Genomic DNA, 24,219 nt, shown 5'->3' with positions numbered 1-24,219 from the left:
AAGATTCCTCAGAGATAGCTTGAAGGTGAAAGTTGTACAAAAGGGACAAAGAGGAGATGTGGTAGAAATTTAAGAGTAAGATAGCTGTAGACTAAAAGACCCATTAGTCAACCTTTGCCTCTGTTTTGTACAGATGCATTGGGATAAGGTGGTTATGGGGACGATGTGAGAGAAGTCAGTAGTTTAAAATGATGGTTTTATCTGTAGTCTATGAAAAAAAAGCCTATGATATCTTCAGGGAGCTATCTCCATTTTTTTTTCCATTAAAATAATAGAAAATTTTTAAAGAAAATGTCTCTCCATGTATATGATTTTGTTCTGTCTAGTTTGAATATGCCTATTGTGTAAAAGTAATCCTGTCTGCGTCTTGATCTTCAGTGATAAACATCCACATGGTTTCACATTTGGAGGTGTCAAACTTTCCATCCAGTTTCCAGGCTGGACAGTTCTTGTGTGTGACAGAAGTGATAACTGGAACAAAGAAGAGGAGTTAAAATGAGAACATATTATTTATTTATGAGATATGAAATAAATGCTTTCTCACTGTTCTAAGCACACACAAATCTCACTTCAACAATCTCTTAAGCACCGAGTTCTCCTACCTTTTACAGTGTGTAAGTGAAAATTCCTTCTAGTCCAGATGGAAAAACATGTGAGCATCGCTCTTTTTTGCTGATAAAAAAAATTTAGAAAATATCTATGGAAACTGCTTTTACTACTCATTCACCTTAGGATTTTCTCATAAACATATGTAATCACTTTCTAGTAGATGTTATTCTGCTATGACCTTTCACAATGATGCATCAAAGCTAAAAAATGTTCGTCAAAGACTGCAAGCATTTACTTGAATGGGCCTAAGTTGTTTTTGGCTCATGGTCATTAGAATCTCTTAAAAGAATAAAAACTTTGCCTAATCGTTATAGAAGACTCAAAGAATAAAATCTGGGGAATTCCTGAGGTTCAGATGGTAACCAAAATATGTGTGTACAAATACGTGTGTGTGCCCGCACATGTACACACAAATTCAAATCTTGAATGTCTGATGTTTGTACATGAAACTAACTTAGTATTTTTTAGTGTTGGATCAGTTGTAACATGTCTTCTCTCACTGTGCTGTTGGACCCATGTTCTGGGTCATAGCTGTTCCCAACTCATATGACAAAACTCTTTCCAAAAGCTTTCGATTGGCATTCACTTCCTAAGTATAGAGTAATAAGTGTACCTGTTTGTCTATTCTCCTAATACAAATCTGGTAAAATAAGCAATCTAATTTCAGAGTTACCCCCAATTAATTATTTAATTGTCCACTGAGCCCCTTTTTACTTCCTTTTTTTTTCCTGAATTTTCACATTTGATGAGAAATCTTCCTTGGGATTGTTTTCATTGTTGTTTTTTTGTTTTTTTTTTTTGTTCCTAAATATAATACAGGGTGATCTCAGACACCTCTCCTGTAGTAGTCTAGAGATCAGATCAACTTTGTACTAGAGTTCTTTTTTTTTTTTACTTCTATGTTCTGTTATAGACTTTTAAAAGCACTACAAATAGATATTTCTGAGTTGATTTTGTTTCTTCTTTTTTTGTTTGTGTATGTCTGAGTTTCTTCGTTTTACAGTACGATGCTTTTGAATGCTGATTTGCAATTTTTTTTTTCTGATGATGGCCAGATCCTCAGATAAAATCATTAGTAAATACTGTTTGATTTCATTGCCACAGAATTTAAGTATGTAAGGTGAGGCTTTCTTTCTTTTTTTTTTTTTCAAGCAAACTGTGAAGTTGCTTAAATCATTTTTATCCACTTTGTTTTTCAGTGTCCAGCCTGTTTGAATTGTCATTCAAACACTCCATGGAGTAAGAGTTTTCTTTCACCTCCTGTGATCCTGAATTAGCCTGGATATTTGTTCTCACAACATTTTTAATTTGTAACACCAATGTATTTATCTACTTTTGTTCCTGGTGTGTGGTGAATTAAATACCTTTAATAAATATTACCTTTACTATAAGTCAACAACAAGAATATTTTGCCATTAACCTGTCATGAAGTTATATTAAAATAATTAAATCATGACCATTTACAGTAGAGGACAACTATCCATAAATTTCTGTGTTCGTTCATACATCCAGCAATATACTTACCAGAAAAAATAGCAAGTGCATTTTAGTAGACATACTGTCTCACAAAAACTAAACCAGGCATGCATCAATTACTTTTTGGAAACCAGTCAGTATTTCAAATCAGTGTGTGCAGGAGCTGACTTTTGTGGCTAAAAGGGCTTCAAATTAAAACATAAATTTAACATAAGCTTGCAGTTGTTCATATTGAATTATTGTGATGGAGTAGATGATAAACAGAAATATGCTTCAGTTTGGGTTTCTTGAGTACTATGTACAGTAAATTATATTTTAGCTTAACCAATTTTTGTAAGTTTTGTTGCAGAAGATTGTAGATAAAAAATATATTTCCAATTCTGTTTTAGATAGCTCCAGTCCATGCCTCTGTTTGCACATATAATTACTGGCAGCTTTGTGTATTTAAGCATTTTAAGGATATTTGTTCTGTTCAAAGTGAAATATAAGTAAAATGCAGTCAGAATGAGATATCAACAAGCATTTTCCCAGTCACCACTCCAAGGTGTGATACTGAAGGATAATTATTGTACTGTGCTGCATATCAGACTCATGTTTTGTGTCTCCTTCCTCCTTTTCTAATTGCCACTTTGCCCTAAAAATCCTTGCTTCGCTCTGTCACTAAATTAAACAAAGCTTCTCCAAGTATGCTTAGGAGGTACTGTATCTATATCTTCTTCAATTCTTGCTGTGACTTTCATGAAAGTGGTACTAGATTTTTAACATGGAATTTTCCTCACTTTGTCCAACTTCTGTTTTCCTGTATTATTCCATTATGTACTTCCTCCTTGCTACCTGCCATTTGACATGACAATGTGTAATGGCACGTGGCACCCAAGTCTGCACAGGGCAGGCACCACAGTATTTTCCATGAGAAGTTGCCATTCCCAAGAACAACATAGCTCCATTTATTATGATCCCTGACTAAACTATGCAATAGGACCTGCCTCACACAGAATCTCAAAAGTGGTATAAAACTGACTTGCTTTGATATAAATTTCACAGTCTCTTGAGCCTCTCTGCATGTCATTTGGCATATATATGCTCACAGACAGATTTTCTTTGAGTACTCTTTTTTTTATATGCTGGTTGGTTTGCTATTTCTGTTAGTAATGCTAAACTCATTGCTAATCCTTCAAATACATGGGTTTTACTTGGTAATTTAGTGGTGTGGTTGTCAATATGTGGCTGAGATGCTTAAACTCCTTATCTGATGGCTCTGTTTTCTCTGGAACCTCTAATGAAGACTGAGCGTCATTGATTCCTAGTAAACAATGAGAGGAGAACTGCAGCTACCAACTCCTTTAACTGACATGTTGAATCTTATTAGGAGCTGCAAACACTATCTGAAATAAAAGAACGGATTTCTAAGCAAAAGATCCATATGCTACAGTTACCTTTCAGCTGCACCCTGAAATTCCCTTGGGAGTTTCCTGGAAAAATTTAGGCCTTGTGAATTCTGTCATGTAGATGGGGGCAGACTTCAGAGCCTGGGAAAAGTCCAGCATAATAACAGGAGGAGGTAAAACTGTGGGAAACAAAAGCTGTTCATCTGACTGGAGTATGTAAGTTAATGAAGAAATCTGGCAGTTAAAGGAGAAATCCACTGTGCATGAGGGACTCTTCTCCAAGTGTTTCTAAGCCAAGAACGTTTTCTGTCTTGTGGACAGTTTATATGATATAAGCAAAATTCAAGCACTGACCTAGCCTCACTTGTTTAACAACGGCATATCTAAGTATTTATTCAGAGAAGTAAAACTCAGAATCTAAAATGTAGTCTGGGTCAGTATTTGTAACAGATAAAGCAAGGCTAATCCTTGGGAAGCAATAGAACAAGGTTGTTCTGACCTCCGTGCTTTCCAAAGCAGATGGTCATGGAGATTCATTTAGGTGAAGAAAAGAGAAACGTCCAGGATTTAATGTCTTAAAATAAAAGTACATTGCATACAGTAATGTATTTATCATTCCATTTGAAGAATTTTAGGTATTGGTAAAGAGATGTCTTATTTTTTCATAGAAAGAGGATTTGCTACCTTGAAAAAGAGCAGATATTTAGACTAGATCTGAACAGCTAAAACTTACTGTGGAAACTTGGGTTTCCTTGGAAATACTGCAAATATTTCTCTAAGTACAGAATTCAGCTCCATTGGAAAGTAACAATGAGAAATAATGACTAATGCAACTGAACCTGCCCTGCCTTAGATTATGTGTCTGCTAATTTTTATTTCCAGGTTGCATAAGGAGAGCAGCATATTAAATTTTTTTTGCTTGGATGAAATAGTCTATATTCTAACCAGCTGTAATATTTGCAAATAATGTGAGGAGGAATCACAGCACATACTTAGAATATTGTAATATTGAATTGTTATGATACACATAATATATTTCCAGGTATAGAGAAAAAAAAGAAATAGAGGTTTTGCTTTTTTTTTCACTTCTACCTGCCAAGGTCACAGGGTGCAATTCAATCCACTAAAGTAAATGGAAAAGCTCCTTTTTGTATTTTCCTTTTGATAAATTGTATTTTGCTAAATTCACACTTGATTTATCTTTGCAATTAAAACAGAGATGAAAATACTGTGAATTTAAGAGTTGTATTTCTAAGAAAGAGAACATTGCTGTTACATAATGAAAATTCTGAATTATGAGCACTCTCAGTCATGGTAGATGTAATCACTTGGGCAGAATTGATGTTTCAAGTATCTTTCTCCTTGTGTGAAGCTGTTTTAATCACTTTTAAAATTGCATCAATTATAACATACTTTTAATAAGTTCAGTAAACTTGCAAGTACAACAAAGATATGGCAATCAAGCTTCTTAACTTTGACTATTAATATCTACAGTGACACAAAGACTTTAAGAATGTAATCACGTAAGTGTTGCTTTTGGAGTAATTAATTGATTGATCTGAATACTGAAAAATTGATTTATTTTGGTAAAGTAAAGTCAAAAACTGTTTGAATCTCAGAAGCAAATGACTCTTTCCAACAGCACACAGGAATTATATCCCAAATATTTTGCTTTATCTAGTGAAGAAAAGAGCTATCTGGGAAGGCAATATTTCATAGGAGGATATCATATTCTACAGTGGTAAATTGATAAACTTGAAAAAAAATGGGAGAAATGGAAACTGAAAGATGACATATGATGTAAATACATCCCCTAACATTATAAGACTGAATACCCTAAATGTAGGACTAAAAGATAGCTTCTCTCAATCAGTTAGCTTCTTTTAATGATTTCATGACTTAAAGCTTTTGCTGCCCTTAAAATGATGTGAGAGGAAAATAAGAATACCAAGAATTCTGTTCTTTAATGGCATTGTATAGATAAAGACTACTGTGATGATGCTGTATCACTATTACAGATGTAATGTTACTTCTTTAGGGTATAAGGGCATAGCTCTTTCTTTGTATGCATCTCCATGAAACCACACAGCTCTTGTTAAAAATATACTCTAGGTATGAATACATTTCCCTTCAAAGCCTTCCGTGCTCATGTTTATGAGGTACAACCCTTATAGTTCTGGAATGACTCTTCTTAGAAATACTGACATGAGGATATAGGCCATTATGTAACAAATTATATCCACTGAATGAAGACAAAACAAATTTCAACTTTCCTACTGCATATTCAGCCTAAGAATTAAGCTCTGTAAATATATATTTTATTCTGTATATTTACTCGGGTACAACCTTCTCTAATTTCATCAGAGAATCACAGTGCTGTACAAATACTCTTGTTCAAGACTAAGAGCTTATGTAATAAAAATTGTTAGTGGATATTTGCAGCTGAAGCACATTGGCATCTGACTACACTGTGTGCTCCCTCCTGCTAGCAATTACAAGATGCTTCACACAGGATGCCAGGTTTTATTCAGTGTTCTTTATTTGTGGCAAATTAGGGAGATGTTCTGAAGCGCTGAGACTGCTGACTGTATTTACCAAATGCCAGGTGACTGCAGTTATCATTTTATAGGTGAACAAAACAAGAACTATCCAATTGTGCTTTGAATGTACACAGCAACAGCAGTTCAAATTACACCAGCAGTAGTGCTACTATTTATACAGGTGGTAATGGCACTCTGGAAAATACCACCCACATGGGAATAAGAGACTGTAGTAAAAGTCCTTATTTATCTGCCTATCAAAATCCTCTAAGGCTGAATATAAAGGGTATTGTTTATAGGTGATATCAAGGAAAAAAAAACTGTACCTATTCTCTTATGCATTGAAAATGTTTTACAAGCTTTTCTTCAGCCATGAAAAGGAAATTCACTGCAAAAATACTCTGTACTTGGTTGTGAGCAGGTAGAGACTTGAATGTGTTTCTTATGAGGAACGGGTTCTAGGCAAATAAAGGTAAAACGTGCCTATAAAAATGCATTTGTATTCTTACTCTTTCATGAGTACATACTCTGCCCTATAATTGTATGGGGATAGCATCTTTTAGCACGTGGATTGCTGTTCAGTCCTTAAGACCTGTATAAGGCAATATCTGGCTTTTCTGAGAGAGCAGTGGTGTCTCTCCTGCTCAGTGGAATGCTGCTGAGACCCCAAGGCAGTGCACACCAACAAGCGTCTTTACATGAAATGTTTCCCAAGGGATGAGGAGCCTGGACATGCTGTGTTTGTGCAGCATGTAGTTTGTAGCTGCAGTGTGCTGCTGTATGGTCCCAGCTCTATGTTGATGAGACCCAGGGGAAGCAGAGGTTTCTGTAGAGCACTCCTGGGAGACCCCCAGATGTAGGGTAAGTGCGTGCAGGAGCCCTCAAGGGCCTAGCCACTCTCTTCAGTGTTTTATGTTTTATGAGAATACTTGACTGCCATTTAGCTGGATGAAGATGAGAAGCGCTGTAGCCATAATAATAAAACTTCTGAGAGAGAGACAAGATCAGCTGTTGGAGGTGGAAAAAGTAGTCAAGCTTACAGACAAGTAAACCACATGCATTCAGGTATATATAGGTTTGTTTTGGTGAACTCTGGTCTTTAGGAAGTCTTTCCAGGTTTGGCTAACAATGGCAGACTTTTAAGAAATTCTTCAGTTCCATAAACAATATTGTTTTAGCTATTGTTAACATAGCTGTATGATTTAATAATACTTTCCAGACAGTCCATCTCTGCTCACCTCAGGTCACCACTGAGTGAACAGTTCTATGCTAATATCTGCAGTAAGTTAGTATAGTCCACATGATTTCAGCTCACATAACTCTCTCGTGTAGGTCCCCAAGAGTCTTCAAGAGTGAATTTAATGTTAATATCTTGATAATTGCAAAAGCTGAGTAGGACCAGGGGGGCTAATCCATCAAAGTATATACTGAACATTTTTTTCTAATAACTATTATATTTTCTAAGTGGGCTATTATGGATTTTATACCTTCACTGACAAAATGTACTTCCTTGTAAACGGTTTTGGATTAAGATGGGAACAGGACTTTAAATGGTAAATGTAGTACTTTCACACTAAATGCATGTGATTACTTTGGCCTTGAGCCCAAGAAGAGATAAGAATTCTTTTCTGCCACTGGCTTTAGCATTAGTTCTTTTTGAACTCTAAACATTTGCCAGAAATCTAGATGCCTATTCTCTCTCCTTCTATGTATTTTGGATTCTACAGGTGTGGGATGCATTCTGCTATGGGTTTTGGTGATTCTAAATATTTTTAATGGTAGAAATGGGATTAATTTAAATATGCACAAATGGCTAAGGGATAAGCTAGGTCAGGCTATTTACCTTTAAAAAACAACTACATTTTATCTTGAGCATTGCAAGCACTGAATCAAAATCTTGTCCAGGGTACTAATAACTGTTTGACCAGATTCTCATATGCATGTAAACTGAATTGATTCACGAATACAGATGAAATTCTGGACACCTAAATTTCTTTCCAATTGTTGTTAGCCATCCGTGGACCTGCAGCCTCCCCACCTTCCTCCAAAGATTGTCACATACGTCTTACCTAGGTGACCTACAATGATGCTTATAGAAACCTGACATAGGAAGAAGATGTGATTGAAGTAGTACGTGTATTCTTAAAGGTAAGTGTTAGGGGCAGAAGTTAGTGAGTCAGTTGTTGGCACTTTAAATTGGATTAAATTTGAAATTTTAAAGTTAATTAGCTTAGAGACAAGCATTGGTTTAACATTTAGGATTTAGAAATAGCTAGTTCGTGACAGGGTTGATAAGGTTTTTATCAGAGATGAGCTGGTGACAGTTCGGGGAGGAACTAAGTGAAAAGGCGCTTGTGCAGAAGGGCATTGGGGATGCGACTAGGAGCAGCTCATGACGCTGTTCCACATGCCTCTGTGAGGCCCGGAGGAGTAAATGATATCAAGAAACAATTTGCATGCCAGCCCTGCACCTTCCAAATCTGTGCTGTGTTCCTTGGTGTCTGTGCAGCTCTGTATTAACAGAAGACCTGACTTGCCTCTGACACACATAGGCAATCCAGACACATCAGTGAAAGCATGCTGAAGACTCATTGCAAAACAAACAAGTTGCCATCACCTCACTTGGTGAATGTAGTAGTAACATTTATAATGCCCTACCTTGGCCTAGGCCTTGACAACCCACTATTTTCGGGGTTTAGTTGAAATGATTCAAATACTTGGCACTGTGAAGACATATTGCTCAAGGAGAAACCCTGCTGTACTTCAGCCATCACAGAGCCAGTGTTGTGAATATAGCAGTGATTTGCAGTGGGTTTATTTGAGTCACCATAGTTTATACTAAATACCCTCGTTTCTGTGACAGTGCAAATCTCTGAACTGTGCCTGGTTTCATTCACAGATTTTGATTGTCAGCAATGGGTTCCTTGAAGAGTCTCTTGCAGAAGGACTGTGCTAATGCCTTTTCTTCAAACTTACCTAAGTTCTGATGACTGCACACTCATGCCAAAATTGGCACTTGCTTCCCTCTCTGACATGGCTTTATGTATTTTGTATTTCTCCTCCCCACTTCCCTTTTCAGAGAACACTTACTTCGGTGTGATTTATTTGGAATGCTTAGGCCTAATGTACAATGGAAGGACAGCATCACAAGGTGTACAAGCGCACATGAGTTGCATTAGGAACAGTGGGAGTATCTGCATCGCTTCAAGTGTACCGTCTGTACACTGAGTTACAGAAAGTAAGTTCTATGCACCAATGTATCTTTGTGGAGGAGATTAATATCCTAGTGGGTGACCTTACTGATCCTTCACAGACTAGACTTGAAAAATTCAAGAATAACTTGTGATTATTGGATTTATGCTTGTGTTGCTTGATCCACATTGAGAAAGCAGGGCTATAATGGAAGGTTCAAGAGGGAAAAATACAGGAGAAAGCAGGGAAAGAGTTCAAGTTGTTTTTCTCCGGTTCTCGGGGTGTGATGATTTCCGTACCTACAGGTCCGTGCCATGTTTTTAAGCACTGAGGGTTCATGCAGGTGCAGGCTCTTCTATGAGCTGATAAAATAGGAACAGATGGCACAGGCCTAACAACATTCTGGAACCAAGCCATTTCAGAGCAGTGAGGGTGAGTCATTTGAAGCCACCATGATCCATGGTAAAACTAATGGTGGGAGTGTCTGTTGGATCAGCCAGCCCTGACTGTGCTCCAATTAGCTGTACTCATAATTGATGTTATAAGTTTGAAGTCTGCTGTGACACATGGTGACTAAAGTTCTCAGCATTGGTGGCTTTTCCATTTTAAGCGATAGACCATGGATTGCCTTAAAATAGTTATGACTATGATTAACGGAATGAGAAGGTGACTGAGAACCTAATATTTAAGTAGTCTGGCAGAGGCAGGGAATTAAAGTGTCAGGGGACATTGCATGCCAAACTTCCAGTTGCTTAGTATGCTCAGACAACATGTACTGACTGTAGTAGGGGCACTGTGCTGAATTCCTCTTTGGATACTTCCAGCCAACTGCTAGGCAGATTCTTGTCTGGCTGAGTGTTTTATTTTGGCCTCTAAGAATATCCCTCACCGTTTTAACCAAGTTGCATAGAATCCTGTGCATTTTTTGCAACAGAGAGATAGATGTACATCACAGACAGTTTTGTACTTAGCTAGATATATGGCATCTCTTTTGACAGAGACTAGCACACCAACATTTTATTTTAGCTTCTGGTATACGTAGGGTGTATTTCTTAGGCTCTCAGGCTTTTATCTCCCCTCACTGCACCTGGTACTTCCTAAGGTCCACATGTGCTGGCACAGCCGCTACAGAGCTCAGCCAAAAGTATACACAGTGCTTTCTGTGAGAGGAACCTACAGCACCGAAACACAGCCAGCATGAGTAAGAGGGCCATGGACCTTTCACTGCCTTAGCAATCTGAGGAACCATTCTGAAGCAGCTCTGCTTCGAATTTGCAAGTGCAGTTGAGAGGAGAATAAAGACACGAAGGTTGATGGCTGTTACTCAGGGTTGTGTGATTATCCCAGAAACATGAGCCCTTGTTCCCAATTTGTCACCCTTTTGTCAGTAGCAAGAGAGGCAATCTTACCTCTGAGCACCACACAGTTCCCCTCCATGCTCTCCTTGTTATGTCTGAAGAGCCCTGGACACAAGGCTCTCCTTAAGCTGGCAAAATCAATACTGCAAATGCTCATGAGAAACTCCAGGGTGAAACGGCCACTCAAAGGAGCTTGCATAAGGGCAGCTTGGTTATGTCTGCAAAATTTCTAGTAACTGCGGTTTTGTAGACAACCTTTCAGATATGTCCACTTTCCTCAACTAAAACACATTTGAACGTATTGCTTGTTTTGTTTTAATCCAGTTACTGTGTGTGGACCTATTCTGGCACTGAAACACTATAAAATAAGGTTATAATAGTTTTGGCTATATGTCTGAGTAACAGCACCAGCTTGAGATCTTGCTGTGGAGTTTGCATCGGGGATAAAGGTACATAAGCATCTGTGAATATTCTTCTACTTTATGCTCCATAACTTCTCTCCTTCTGGCGCATCTCACCGAATGGCTCTTAAATGGTGTGGTTAAAATTTACCTTTGTGAAAGTAAGAGCATTCTCTTCAACAATTTTCTGGAGAAGGCAGAAAACAAAAACCTTATATCTCTCTAATAACAAAAAACTAATATCTCTCTCTCTAATATCTTTTCTTCATTTTCCTTCTTTACCTTCAGTTTTTCTCCCATCTCTGAAAGCTGGCTGGAAAGAGATTCTTATGTTTCTTTCTAATGATTACTAACTTTGCAGTTAAAAACTATTGTCCTCATGCAATGCCCAGAGGTTTCCAATATAAAGAAGTACGGTAGTTCAAATAGCTTAAGTGTCATCAAATCCATTTCCCCCATTTGCTATTGCCTCCTACTCGTTCAATTTTGTTTTTTATTGAAACAAAAAGGAAGAGGAAACTAGAACACTCTGGACATCTGAAATTTCCCTTACCAAAATTGCCTCTCAGTAAGAGACAGATCAAGCGTACCTTTGGTACTGAGGTATAGACTGGGAAAAAAAAAAAGGCCCGAAGACTATACAGCTGACAGTGCTGCAAAGCCTCAAGAGAGGGGCCCAGCTCCAGGAGAGGAGTTCACAGAGCCAAGTCTTCTCCTGTATCAAGAGACAGAATACTTAGCAGGCACCAAACTGAGCTGAGATGCACTGTGACATGGGAAATGGTATGTGAGACTTTCACCCTCCTGAGACTTGATGCCTTTGAGAGACCATTCCACCCAGAGTGTTCTTATTTTACCTCTCCCATATTACTGGAGAGCACCCCTTTTTTTTTTTTTTTTTTCATATTTCTACCCATTTCCTCCTCTATGGATATAAACAGCTCCTCAAATTTGCTGCAGAGTGAACCACTTTACCCAAGTCAGGCATATGAACCCAGCCCTGGTGTCAGGTCAAGAAGGACATTGGACAGTACGAGACTCAGCAATTTACTTGTTACCATTTCAGCACCAGTATTGTAAATGTGTGCATGTATCACTGTTGTTTTGTATACAAGGTGAAACTGATAATGTTATACCTCATTAATTTAGAATGTTATATTTGAAAACTTACATTTTATTGAACTTTTATTTTCATCTCATTAAATGTCTTCTTTAATGTGGATATGGGTGTATTAAAGCCACAGATGACATTGCAAATCCAGTATGATAAAGGAAGAATACATAAAGTAGAGAGCTTTTTCAAAGTCATTGCTCAAAATTTCCTTATAGAGAAATATATGAGCCAGTAATATAATAAAAAACACCCCTGCTTGCTAGCTTGGAAGGAACTGCGAAGGAAATGCAGTAAGCTTTCAGTCTTAGGACTGAAAAGTTCTTAAACCACTGAAACTTTTTAATAGGTCTACTCTAAATGTTCATTGTGAATTTAAAGAAAACTAAAGGAATAATTCACATGGCAGAACACAGACTTCATTTACTTCTAAGCCCTTTAATTGAATGTGAAATTGAGAATCACATGTTGTGTAAGTAATATATACATATGTATGTATGTATATATATATACTTGTTTTGAGTGATTTGTAATCTTTTTAGAAGCATACAGTGAAAGGATGAGCAGCAAAGGACACAGCTCAGAATGGGTGAATTTCTGTTAAGATACCAGGATATTTTTTTCTCTATGACCTTGTCCAAACACTACCAGACTGCCCAGAGACTTGCAGTGTCTCCATCTTGAGAGATATTCACAGCTCCAATGAACAGTTCCATGTGTCTTATAAATGGGCTCTGATTTTCACAGCATCTGAACCAGCTAATACACAGAGGTCCATTTGAATCTATATCTTTTTATGATTGTGTAAAATTCAAAGGATTTCAGGTGCATAAAATGCAAAGGAATGAAAACCAAGGTTAGTGGAAAATATTCTTTGCAAGCCTTGGACCTTGGCCTTTCATTGCAAGGCATACATTACTTGAATGAAAAATGAAGCAAAACTATGATGTTGCTACAATTCTTACTCGAGCAGCAATTAGTGGATTCCTATCAAAAAGCATACTGTGGGTACAGGAGATATTGTTTTTGTAAAGGCTATAAAGTAATACAAAACTGAAGAACTAGATATTCTGCATAAAAAGAAAACCCAACATGAATATCTCTGCCCGAACTATTCCATGCTGTTGAAATTCCTGGGAAAGAGAAGTAAGTGATTTTTTGGAAGGAATTAAAAGAACCAAAAATAACATTAAAAATGTTTACTACAGTTGTCAGGCTTTACTCTTCACATTTTGGGTGCTGAGTGAACGACAACTGAGGGTTTTCGTTCCTGTTGAAATTGGTGCAACTGGAGGAGGTACTGAACAGGGTCAGACCTTTGGTGATAATGGGCTTCATACTTACACAAGGAATCAGACAAGCATCATGTACCTTTAGTAGGGAAACGGTTTGATGGAACGATGTGGTGTGGTCTTTAGCCTGCCCTTGAATTTACCTGTTTCTTCAAGAAGGTCTGACCTGGATGTTGCAAAAATGACTGGAACATGGAAGCAGGGTGAGAAGGGAGCATGACTCTGTGTTATCAAATGTCACTCTTTCCTGTTTTATTCGAAATGCTGCTGCCTTTTTCCTTCAGATTGAGTCTTAAAGATATTGACATTACCTAATGGCTGGAAGAACCATTGCCTTTGTTATTATTATTAACTGATTGGAAAAGCATCCCACAGAGAATGGGCACAGAATAATGTTTTTTGACAGCAAAACAAAAGTCTATCAGGCAAAGCAAAATTTAATTAAAAAAATAATTATAACACAGACTTCTCTGTACTACATTTTGTATAGCCTCAGGAAATTCTGATGTGCCCAACATAGTTTTGTTGTTTTTATTGCTTTTTTGTGTTTTTGTGTGTTGTTTGTTGCTTTTTTTTCTACAACTGAGGGTAAATAATAGAATATCTACCTCCCTTGAGTGAGTTCTAAGCAAACACAGGAGTGGATTGCTGTTCTGTTTGATGTGGAATGGAAGGTTTGAGGAAGAGCAAGGCTCTATCTGAACAGGCAGGGAGGCAAATGGATGAGATGATTGCTGTGTTGCTTAAAGAAGGAAATTCTGCAGAAGATAGGACTGGAGAGGTACTTCACCTCTGCAGACACCTCCTCTTCCTGGAATTGTTCTGCCATTTCCAAGCCCTATTATGTGGTCTCTGTCAGTAAAGGAAAGATAGCTGTTTCTCCAAAACTATGGAAGATGTTTATTTTCTTTAATATCAGTGCTGATTTGTTACACAGGACTCTGTCTGAAATTATCTGGCCATTATTGTCATCCGTGCAAGAACAGAATTCAAAAAGAAAACAAATTATAAATGAAACAAAACAAAACAAAGCACTTGATGCAATAAGAAGTAATGAAATTTGGGATTAATGGAAGTACAAAAAAAGTGTTGAGAGAGACAGTGAGAGAATCAGAGGATGAAAATGGAGAGGAAATAACAAAAATCAGCAATTATCTTCTAAATAACTTTAAGTGATGTCCGTAAGTTTCTTAAAACATGGCATGTGCAGAAGATGTGGGATAGAGTTTACAATAAATGCTGGATATTTTCCACAAAAGTAGTAGTAATCTGATTTTTATTTTGGGTCACAACCTTTGTATCTTTTGCCACAGATGACCAATCAGTACATGATATAACAGAAGAAATATGCTGGAGAAACATCATCCTTGCAGAGTTTGTAACTTCAGCTGAGGGATATAACATGGGCTGTGTTTATACTTTAATTAGGGTGGGAATATCACATGAAGTTCAGGGCTTTATGCTAATTTAGACCAACAGAAGAGTATTTTAGGATAATCTAACTTACTTGAATGCAAAATTATAAATGTTTTTAGCAGTCTATGTTCTAGTTGCATTTTTGAATACAGTAAATTAAATAAAGCAGTATTATAATTCAAAGCCTATTATGATGGATTGTATACTGTTAACTGGGTCTGAAAGTATGAAGCAGCTATTATGCAAATGTCACATCCTGGAATTAATTAAAAAATTTAGATGATGAGCCTGACCCGTACTTTACATAAGACTCTCCACTTTTTTTGCGCCCGTTAGTAATCAGAAAGTTTTAGAATATGAATATGCTTGCCAGTCATCATGGAATCATAGAATCTTTCGAGTTAGAAGGGATCCTTAAAGACCATCTAGTCCAACTCCCCTGCAACGAACAGGGACACCTACAGCTAGGTCAGGTTGCTCAGAGCCCCATCCAGCCTGACCTTGGATGTCTCCAAGGACAGGGCATCCACCACCTCTCTGGGCAACCTGTTCCAGTGCCTCACCACCCTTATTTTAAAAAAACCTTGTCCTTACATGCAATCTTGTCAACGGTTTACAGGCGTTCGGCCCAGTTCCGTGACAAAGGGGACGGGGGATCCACGGGTCCACACCCCGTGAAAAGGGAAAAGGGGAAAAGGGTAAGGAGATGGCCCTGAGAGCAAAGAACAGCGGCAACAATCTGAGGAGAAACAAACTAATTTACTAAATAAGATATCGGAATGCAAAACAACACACTATAATACAATATAATTACAATTTAAGCTGATAAATCCAATACAGAGAGAGAATGTCCCAAAAATCAAGGTAGGCCTTACTCTACTACTGACGATAAGACGGCTGGAGAGCGAGGTACTGCCAAGATGAGAGACGGCGGAAAAAGGGACGAGGTCTCATGATCTGCAAGTTTTTATACTGTGAGCTTTTATCTTTTCCCTCCGGCTGGAAAATGGTAACAGAGGAGCAAAGTACCGTGGGGACTGTAGTAGTCCTTCTCTTCTGAGAACCAGGTATATCCACTACATGATGTTATGATGTGGAATACCAATAACCGAAAATCACAAAACCATGACAAATCTAAATCTCCCCTCTTTTAGTGTGAAACCATTTCCCCTTGTCCTGTCACAAGAGACTCTGCTAGAGTCTGTCCTCTTCCTTGTTATATCCCCCCTTTAGATATTGAAAGGCTACAATCAGGTCTCATCTGACATATTAAAACACTGCTTAATGTCTTCACATAGATGTTTCCTGTGTATGTACATGAAATGAAAAGGGAACAAAATTGCTGGGTTCGTGCAGTTTCATGTACAGCTTATACTGCATGCAGAAACAATGCAGCCTTAATACTGATTTGTCCAATGCTCACTTTTTTATTATGTGAATAGATTATCTCTCCGTATAAGGGTTTGATAACAAGATATGGCATGATTGATTCAGAAAAGGAAATTGCTGTGAAAACTTCAAGTAAATGCTTTTATAAAGAAGTTGGCAGGTAGAGAAAAGTGAAATACAAGTATGATGTTTTCATGAAGCATGCAGACTAATTACTGTACTCTGTGGCTACAGAGAATATCTATAGTGAAATGGCAGTTCAGTTCCTGCAATTGTTCAGAGTGCTTTTATTTGAAAAGAAAAGCAGTAAAGGCAGATGGTAAACAATACAAACCAGATGATAAATAAATGTCTCTATATTTTATAGATAAATTTACTGTGTCAGACCAGTGAGGTAATATTCTTTCAGAAACAAAAGGTTTCCATGATGAAAGGCAGAAATAAGACAAACATAGGAATTCATAATTTACTGTAAAAAAATGTGTCCTACTCTTGTAATATGCAGATCCTTGAATCAATGCAGTCATGAAGCCTTTATTTCTCCTTATCAAGGCAGTCTCAAAACCCTTATCAATTGGGTCTGCATATCAAGGAGCCAGGGTCAACTTCTGCAGCATTGTTGCTGTAGGATAAGATGGAAAAACATCACTGAAATTTTGGTAGGGTGCAAGATATTTTGTTCCTGATGAGCTGCTGCCACTTGGGCTGTTTCGACTACAGCTGGTGTTAGAGGGGTGTACTGCTGGAGAAACATCCCTAATACTCTGTAATACTCATGAGGTTATGACTGTTTATATACTGGGGGAATAAGGAGAAACACAAACCTAGAAATTGTTAGTATTTGCCAATCACGAGTATCACCCCTAGAAAAAAAACAAAACAGAACAAAACAAAAACCTTGAATGGCAAAAGGAGACTCAGTTACTCAATAGCTGGAGCTCAAAAGCTTGGCTGTAGCTGCTCCAAGAGGCCAGGCAGTCATGGTGCTGGTATCCATCAGTTCCCATCTGAGTGCCCTTGTTTCAGACAGAAACATCACCTGGAGCTACCACAAAGAGCAGTACCATACGCTGGCAAAGAGGACCAATTTGCTAGACATGTCAGATAAAAAATGTATTCATTCCTACTGGTGAGGCTGTACATTCCTACTGTACATTTCCTACTGGAAATTAAAAGTTCCCTGTCTGCTGAGACACTGTGGTGCCCATCTCTGACCTTGCATGTAGAGGACCTGAATGTCTGGCAGCCAAGAAAGATATGTTGGAGGTAATACACTTAACATCTTTTGCTGCTGACACCTTATGTCACTGTTGCATAACTTTATGCCTTTTGTCCATTTTGTCAGGAATGAAAATAGGAAGGCTGAATTTCATCATGCACTACTAAAGAAAATGAAGAGCTATTCATAAAAGTGCAGCCACAAATGGATTTGACTGCAGTAGCTTTTAAAATACTTTATTTTCGTTTGTTAATAATTGTATGGTGAGCACTTCTCTGAAATTAGAAATAAGATATATGCCACCTTGTATTTAATTAGAACATTTTTAATACCACTTGTATGAATAGCTTTGGACAAAATGTGGTAGAGTTCTTAATTTGGTCACTGGAGAAATGCCATCTTTTATTTTTTTTAGTTACAACAATAGAAAGAGTGAAGAAAAGGATTACAAAAGCTGCTGGTCTACAGTCTCACTGATTGCTAAACAGCATACAGAACAGCTTGAGAATGACAGTGTGTAGGCATATAAATACAGACTTTTCTCTCCTGTGGATGTGTATGCCAGGATGGTATCTATATTTTGCAACCTGTGTCTTTCTTGTAGCAGCTAATGGATGTTTAAGTCCACCAAAATATGGGAAAAAAATGGAGAATGAAAGAAAACTGTGTTAAACTAAAAACAAAAGACAAAAACCTTCTTTATTCAAGCAGTAGCAAATGGGACATAAGATTCCTGTTCCTCTCTAGGAGGCCAGTGGGGTACCTGTAATGAGGTTGGCTGCATATTTTGTGTAATTTACAAAGGAGCACGGCAGTAGGCTGGAAGCAGCAAAAAATCCAGATGCACAGCACTGTATGATGTATGAGACAAATCCTTTAGTATAGCAAGATGCATTGTGAAGGCAGAAAGAAATTAACCCACATGTATTGTACTCTTAAAAGGGATAGTACAGCAATAAAACAGAAGTTTCTAAACTATAATTCTCTAAATTAGCTGTGTGGAAATGCCTTAAATTAGGATTTATCACAAAGGTATCATCTATCTCCCCCAGCAGAATGCTTGCACGGAGAAAGAACAGTTCCTCCCCAGAGGGACCAGTTCTGGTTTTCACTATCAAAAAGCACCACACATGTAGGACAGACCTTGTCAACTTCTGTAGTCACAAAGGACTGCAGAGCTTTGGGAAGTGGTATGTTACGGTGCTAATCTTGGCAATACAGCCAGTAAAGTGATTGTTTCCAGCATTTTCTGGCATTATTGTGCTTTGTTAGAGTCACAGATGTGTTCCTCTCATTTTTTCAGGAATTCAGTTAATCCTGCATCTAATCTCACATACACAGAAGCAGCAAAGTGGCTGAAAAAGAAACTGCATAATGCCGCAGTCTTTGCCAGAGGCAAGCGCCCTAATTCTCCTCTCTGTTACATTGGCTTGATGCTAGTGTTACTTCACTGGCTTCAACGCAATTCCCTCTCACCCATGTAAAACTGATTTGGCAGAGTGCAGAAGCCATTCCTGATGTTTGCAGGAGCTCTGTGCACATACTCTTACACAGCATGAGTGTGATCTACATAGAATGCATTGCCCACAAGAACTATTTAGACTCATAAGGCCTCACTGAGTAGCAAAGAACATGTCTACCATTGTGCACAGGTAATGCTATCACCTCAAGTGACTGCAGATTGGTGCAACTGTCTAAAACAGTGTTTCTTCTACTGGGAATTCTACTCACAGGCTTTACTCATCAGAAAGCTTTTCTTAATGCACAAAACCGGCATTACTCTCAGATAGAACCTGGAAGCTTTGTTGAGTTTACTAGGCGTGAGTGACTTAAGTGTGATTATAATCCCAGGACAGCAGGTGAGAGGGTTTGATGTTCTGGTTAGCGGTCCTCTCTGTCGAATGTCACTTGGACACTGGCTTTTCTCAGTGTTAGAGCTCTGCAATGGAAACCGAAACCAAACTCTAGCTCTTTTCCCTCTTGTTTTTAAAAAATACGTGCTCAATCTTTGAACAAAATGATTAATACATTTATCCTTGAGAAGCAGGCTATATTTAGGAAGCCATGGCTGGGATATATTGATCCTTGGATATCTAAAAATCTTTATGCTACCTTGTCATTTTCACAAATGTTACTGTCCTACCAAAATTGCCCAAAAGGAAATAACCAGCTTGGAGGGTGGTCTTTTTGAAAAAGAAAGGAGGAGAAACAAAAGAATTCCTAAGACATACATTACAATGTTCAAGAGCTGTCCAAACTCATTGAGGGAATAATTTTTCTTGGAGCAAGTCACAATAAGTTCTGCCCTTAATTAACCTTCCTCTGGAAAACTGCTATGCTGCCAGCAGTATGATCTTCATCCTTTGTGTTACACTCACGGGTAACATTTATTTTATCTTATTAAGCTGCCATGAAAGCAAGGTGCTAACCAGGATATCCTGCACTATTGTTCACCACAATCTACTCTTAAGTGCCACTCTCTTTTTGGAGTCCAAAAGACAAGTAACAAATACCATTAGTGAAATATTATTTTTTAAAATGACTGCAAACCAGAAAAATACAGAATAATTTCCCAAATTTTCTAGGCAAAGAGCAAAAATTAAATGTGACCTCACTGTGCATGGATAACTTAATATAAATAGTGTACAACATGAAAAACATTGTAAGCTTTGTCTAGATGGTTTCTAGACAATGAATATATAGAATGTTGCCCAGAGAAAGAGAAGTCAATTCAAGTGTGAATATTCCAAATTTAAATAGAACAGAGATGTAAAAGTCTACTAATGGCTTTTGAGAAAATGTGTGAGCAGCCAGTGTTTGCAGATAAAGGAAGAAGAGTCCCAGGTCCTGGAAAAATAACAACCCATTAATCAGTGACAGTAAATGGGAGATTTAAATGAAGAAACGTTTGGCAGACTCAGATGCTAATATGTGCAGACTCCACAATGCACCCTGTCAAATAGACCAGCACAAATAAAAAGGTATTAAAATTGCTGTATTCAGGCATGTCTGTCAGCACGGCAGTATCATTTTAACTGATGGCCATGTGAATTGCCATACTGGATCACAACAAATGTTCATCAAATTCAGTCCTTGGCTTCTGGAGGTGACTAGTCACTGCATGTCTGGCCAAGACTTACCTCCTCCTCCATTTTTGTTCTAAAAAATAGGTTGATAATTGCCTGATAAAAAATCTTAGTGTAAGAAAGAAAAAAATTAAATGTAAAACAAATACTTCTGTTTTGGTGGAACTAGAAGTTTCTTGAGGTTGAGCAGTACTGAGAAGAGAGACAGAGCAGGTGTGCACATACAGGAAAAAAAAAGAAGAAAAGAAAAAAGGAACGCCTTTGAGGTGCAAATTGGAGGTAGTCATTTGGAAATTACTGAAAATATGAGTAAACACACCGTCTTAGGTCAATTCACTTGGCTACATACAGCTATTACATGACATCTGTGGATGAATCATAAGTGTTTTGCACCAAATTTTGAAACATGTAAGCTATTTTACAGAAACATTTTTCTGCATGAATCACAAACTCCCCAAACAGGACTCTTGTTTAAGCCACGCTCTCTCTTGATCCTTTTTGTTTTCTCCTTTAGACTTGTGTATACTGCATCCACATCTTCACCTCACCCTCAGCCTTGTAATGCATTGCTTTCTTTATATGCCATAACACAGTGTTCTGTGTTTCTGAAGTCAGTTGACACAGCTTTTGTAAACTTCCTTTTCAGTGTAATAGGATCATGAGTCTTTGTTTCCAAAGCATAAATATTCTTTTTCTCAGCTATGTGAGCAGAGGACTTAACAGAAGCCTATATGTCATTTTGGACTCTGCTGCAACTACTGATATATTTACTGAGCTGTTGTATTGCTGTGCAGGCCAAGAAAAATATGGTTATTTTCTTTTCAGCAGAAAGAAGTAACTATTGATTTAAATTTTTCATCACTCAAGTAGCTAGCAAAAGTACAAGTGATACAGTGTCTCAAAGCCTCAAAGCATTAAACAAGAATAGCTGTATTTGTGTTAATCAACATCACAGAGTGCATAAACCCATGTTTTTACATTGAGTTTTGCAGTCAAGCCTAATGAATAATTGTGTGGACTGGAAATCAAGAGCTCTGGATTGTTTCTTATTCTGCATCTTTGGGAGGCTCTTGGGGAAGAGCCACACTTTCTTTGTGTGCTTTAGCCTCCCATTCCTAAAGTGACCTTTGTGAAATGTTACGAAGCCAGTAGTTTCCCAGTCAGTGCAATGCTACATGTCATTACTACAGCCAGGATGCTCTTGAACATCGGTTGCTGCATAAGAACTTCAACAGCTGCTGAATACACAGAATACATACAATTTTTCACATGCAGCTGTGATATTCTATTGACTTTAAAGTCTCTACCAACACTTTATGTCTCTCTTTTTTTGATCCTGTCAATTCTTAAAAATAAAGATTTGCAGCCCCAATAGTTTCACGTGAAAAAAAGGAAGTATTTGCTCATAGTAAATGTCAGACAAGTCAACATATCAGACATGTCTCCGAGGCATTCTCAGTTGCACTGGGGCAGACAAGCTCATTTAACTCTGAGAACTGAAAATTGGACGGTGGAGGAACTTTAAATATTTGCAGTAGCTGGTGGTCAACAGGGAGTGATGAGGCTTGTATTGAAATAATCCTTATTGTGTTGGCATGTTTTTAAACCACTATATTTATGTCAGGTCCTTTTAGGAGAGAGAGTGCTTGGAGGTATGGTGTCAAGTTAGGATGTTGGAGATTTGGATGCAGTTTTGATTTTTCCCTCCTTTGTCTGTAATTTTGGTTGCATAATCTTGCCACTGTATGCCTCAGTTTATTAAATGACTTATGATCCAAATCTGCTTCTGTTTTTGGACACACAGTACTGTGTCCAGTTTTGCGCCCCTCACTGCAAAAAAGACATTGAGGCCCTGGAGTGTGTTCAGAGGAGGGCAACAAAGCTGGTGAGGGGTCTGGAGCACGGGCCTTATGAGGAGCGGCTGAGGGAGCCGGGATTGTTCAGTCTGGAGAAGAGGAGGCTCAGGGGAGACCTTATCGCTCTCTATAACTACCTGAAGGGAGGTTGTAGTGAGCTGAGGCTCGGCCTCTTCTCTAGTAACTAGTGACAGGGCGAGGGGGAATGGCCTCAAGTTGTGTCAGGGGAGATTTAGGCTGGGCATTAGGAAATACTACTTTTCTGAAAGAGTGGTCAGGCGCTGGAATGGGCTGCCCAGGGAGGTGGTTGAGTCACTGTCCCTGGAGATGTTCAAGAAACATTTAGATATAGCGTTGAGAGACATGGTTTAGTGGGGTTATTGGTGGTAGGTGGGTGGTTGGACTGGATGATCTTGTAGGTCTTTTCCAACCTAGCTAATTCTATGATTCTATGATTCTATGCTTAAGACCTAGGGGTTAAAAATGAAAGGATACCAGAGCTGCTATTATTGTTATTTTGTAAACACTAAAATAGTAACACTATTGAAAGAAATTTCATGTATGTTCTTTCCCCTGTACTACCTGAAAATAAGTCTTGGCTTGGAAATCAGAAAAACAAACAAACAAACAAACAACCATGCTTGTTTGGAATACAGAAACTTTCATTTTCATTGATTTGTAAAGGTTGAAACCTAGACTACCTCCTGAGACTGCACTTACAGCCCTTAAAACAAGCTTGTCCCACGGTTAGAAATTAAAAGCTCTTAAGTATTTGAAATAAATTGGTAGAATAATCTGGTAAATATTTCTCAGGCAAAAGTCAAATATTTTTTTTCTTTCTGCAACAGCAGATGGATGTGCCTCCAGGTACAGGCTGAGGGGTAAATTGTTGACTTCATTCAACCAATGTATACATTTATTTGCACACTGGGTCAAGAGGAACTTTTGGTTTCCTTGAATAATGAACTCCAAAGGGACTACAATGATGGCAAGCCAGGATGTAGCCTGGATTTAGAGATCTTTTCCCCAAGTGAGGAAACACTGAGGAAACATGGGTCATGTTTGGAGGATATAGTGAGGGTATATTGTAGAGTTATCTGATATGTAACTTTCAAATCATTAGCAATGCACCCTATGGAATCAGCTCTTCCCATTCTTACCACAGAGTTTCTTGCTAACTTATATCTGATTGCTTAGCTTTTTTGCTTAGAACTTCATATTCTTGAAACTAAAGCTGTGACTATGAACAAAATCGGCATTCATTCTGACAGTAAGTAAAGGCATCTGCAGTCTATAAAGGTGGCAGTGCCAATATTGGCAGCTGTCTTGTTTCTGGTCTCACAGCTCTGCTGTTGAGAGCTGCCCATATTATAGTTCTGATCTCTGGCACAAAAATCTCTTCATTCCCTGGAACAAAGTCCTGTGCTGTTGTGGTGCCAATTTTTACACTGATTCAGTCTACTGATGTAGGAAGGGACAAAAAATGGACAACCAGCATGAGTTCCTCAGGAAAATCCTACGAAATGCATGTGTCTTGTGAGCCTTGTTAGCTCTGCAGTGGTAGAGGCACCGTCTGTTACATTTTCAGCACGCATCTGTGTACATTGTCCTATGCATCACAGTGCTCTCTTCTTACAGTCTGTGGTTATTAGGCTGTAGCAAGGTAAAAGATGCCATCTTTTCTAATTCTGTAGATTTTCATTTTCAGTTTAAATGCAGATCTTCTAAAGAAACATTCCACTGAGTACAGTAAAATGTGTTGTAGTCAAAATTTTGAACGGCATCATTTATCTCCTTGATCCTTTCAGTTGTCATCCTTTTTCATTCAATTCAAATAATGATCTTGCATTGGAGACTGGGCATGATACCCAAGGCTTTAAAAAGCT

The sequence above is a fragment of the Numida meleagris genome, chromosome 2 (genome assembly GCF_002078875.1).
Source record: "Numida meleagris isolate 19003 breed g44 Domestic line chromosome 2, NumMel1.0, whole genome shotgun sequence".
NCBI classification, from domain to species: Eukaryota; Metazoa; Chordata; class Aves; order Galliformes; family Numididae; genus Numida; species Numida meleagris.
The sequence above is the reverse complement of the archived record's forward strand: the minus strand, read 5'-3'. Positions refer to the sequence as shown.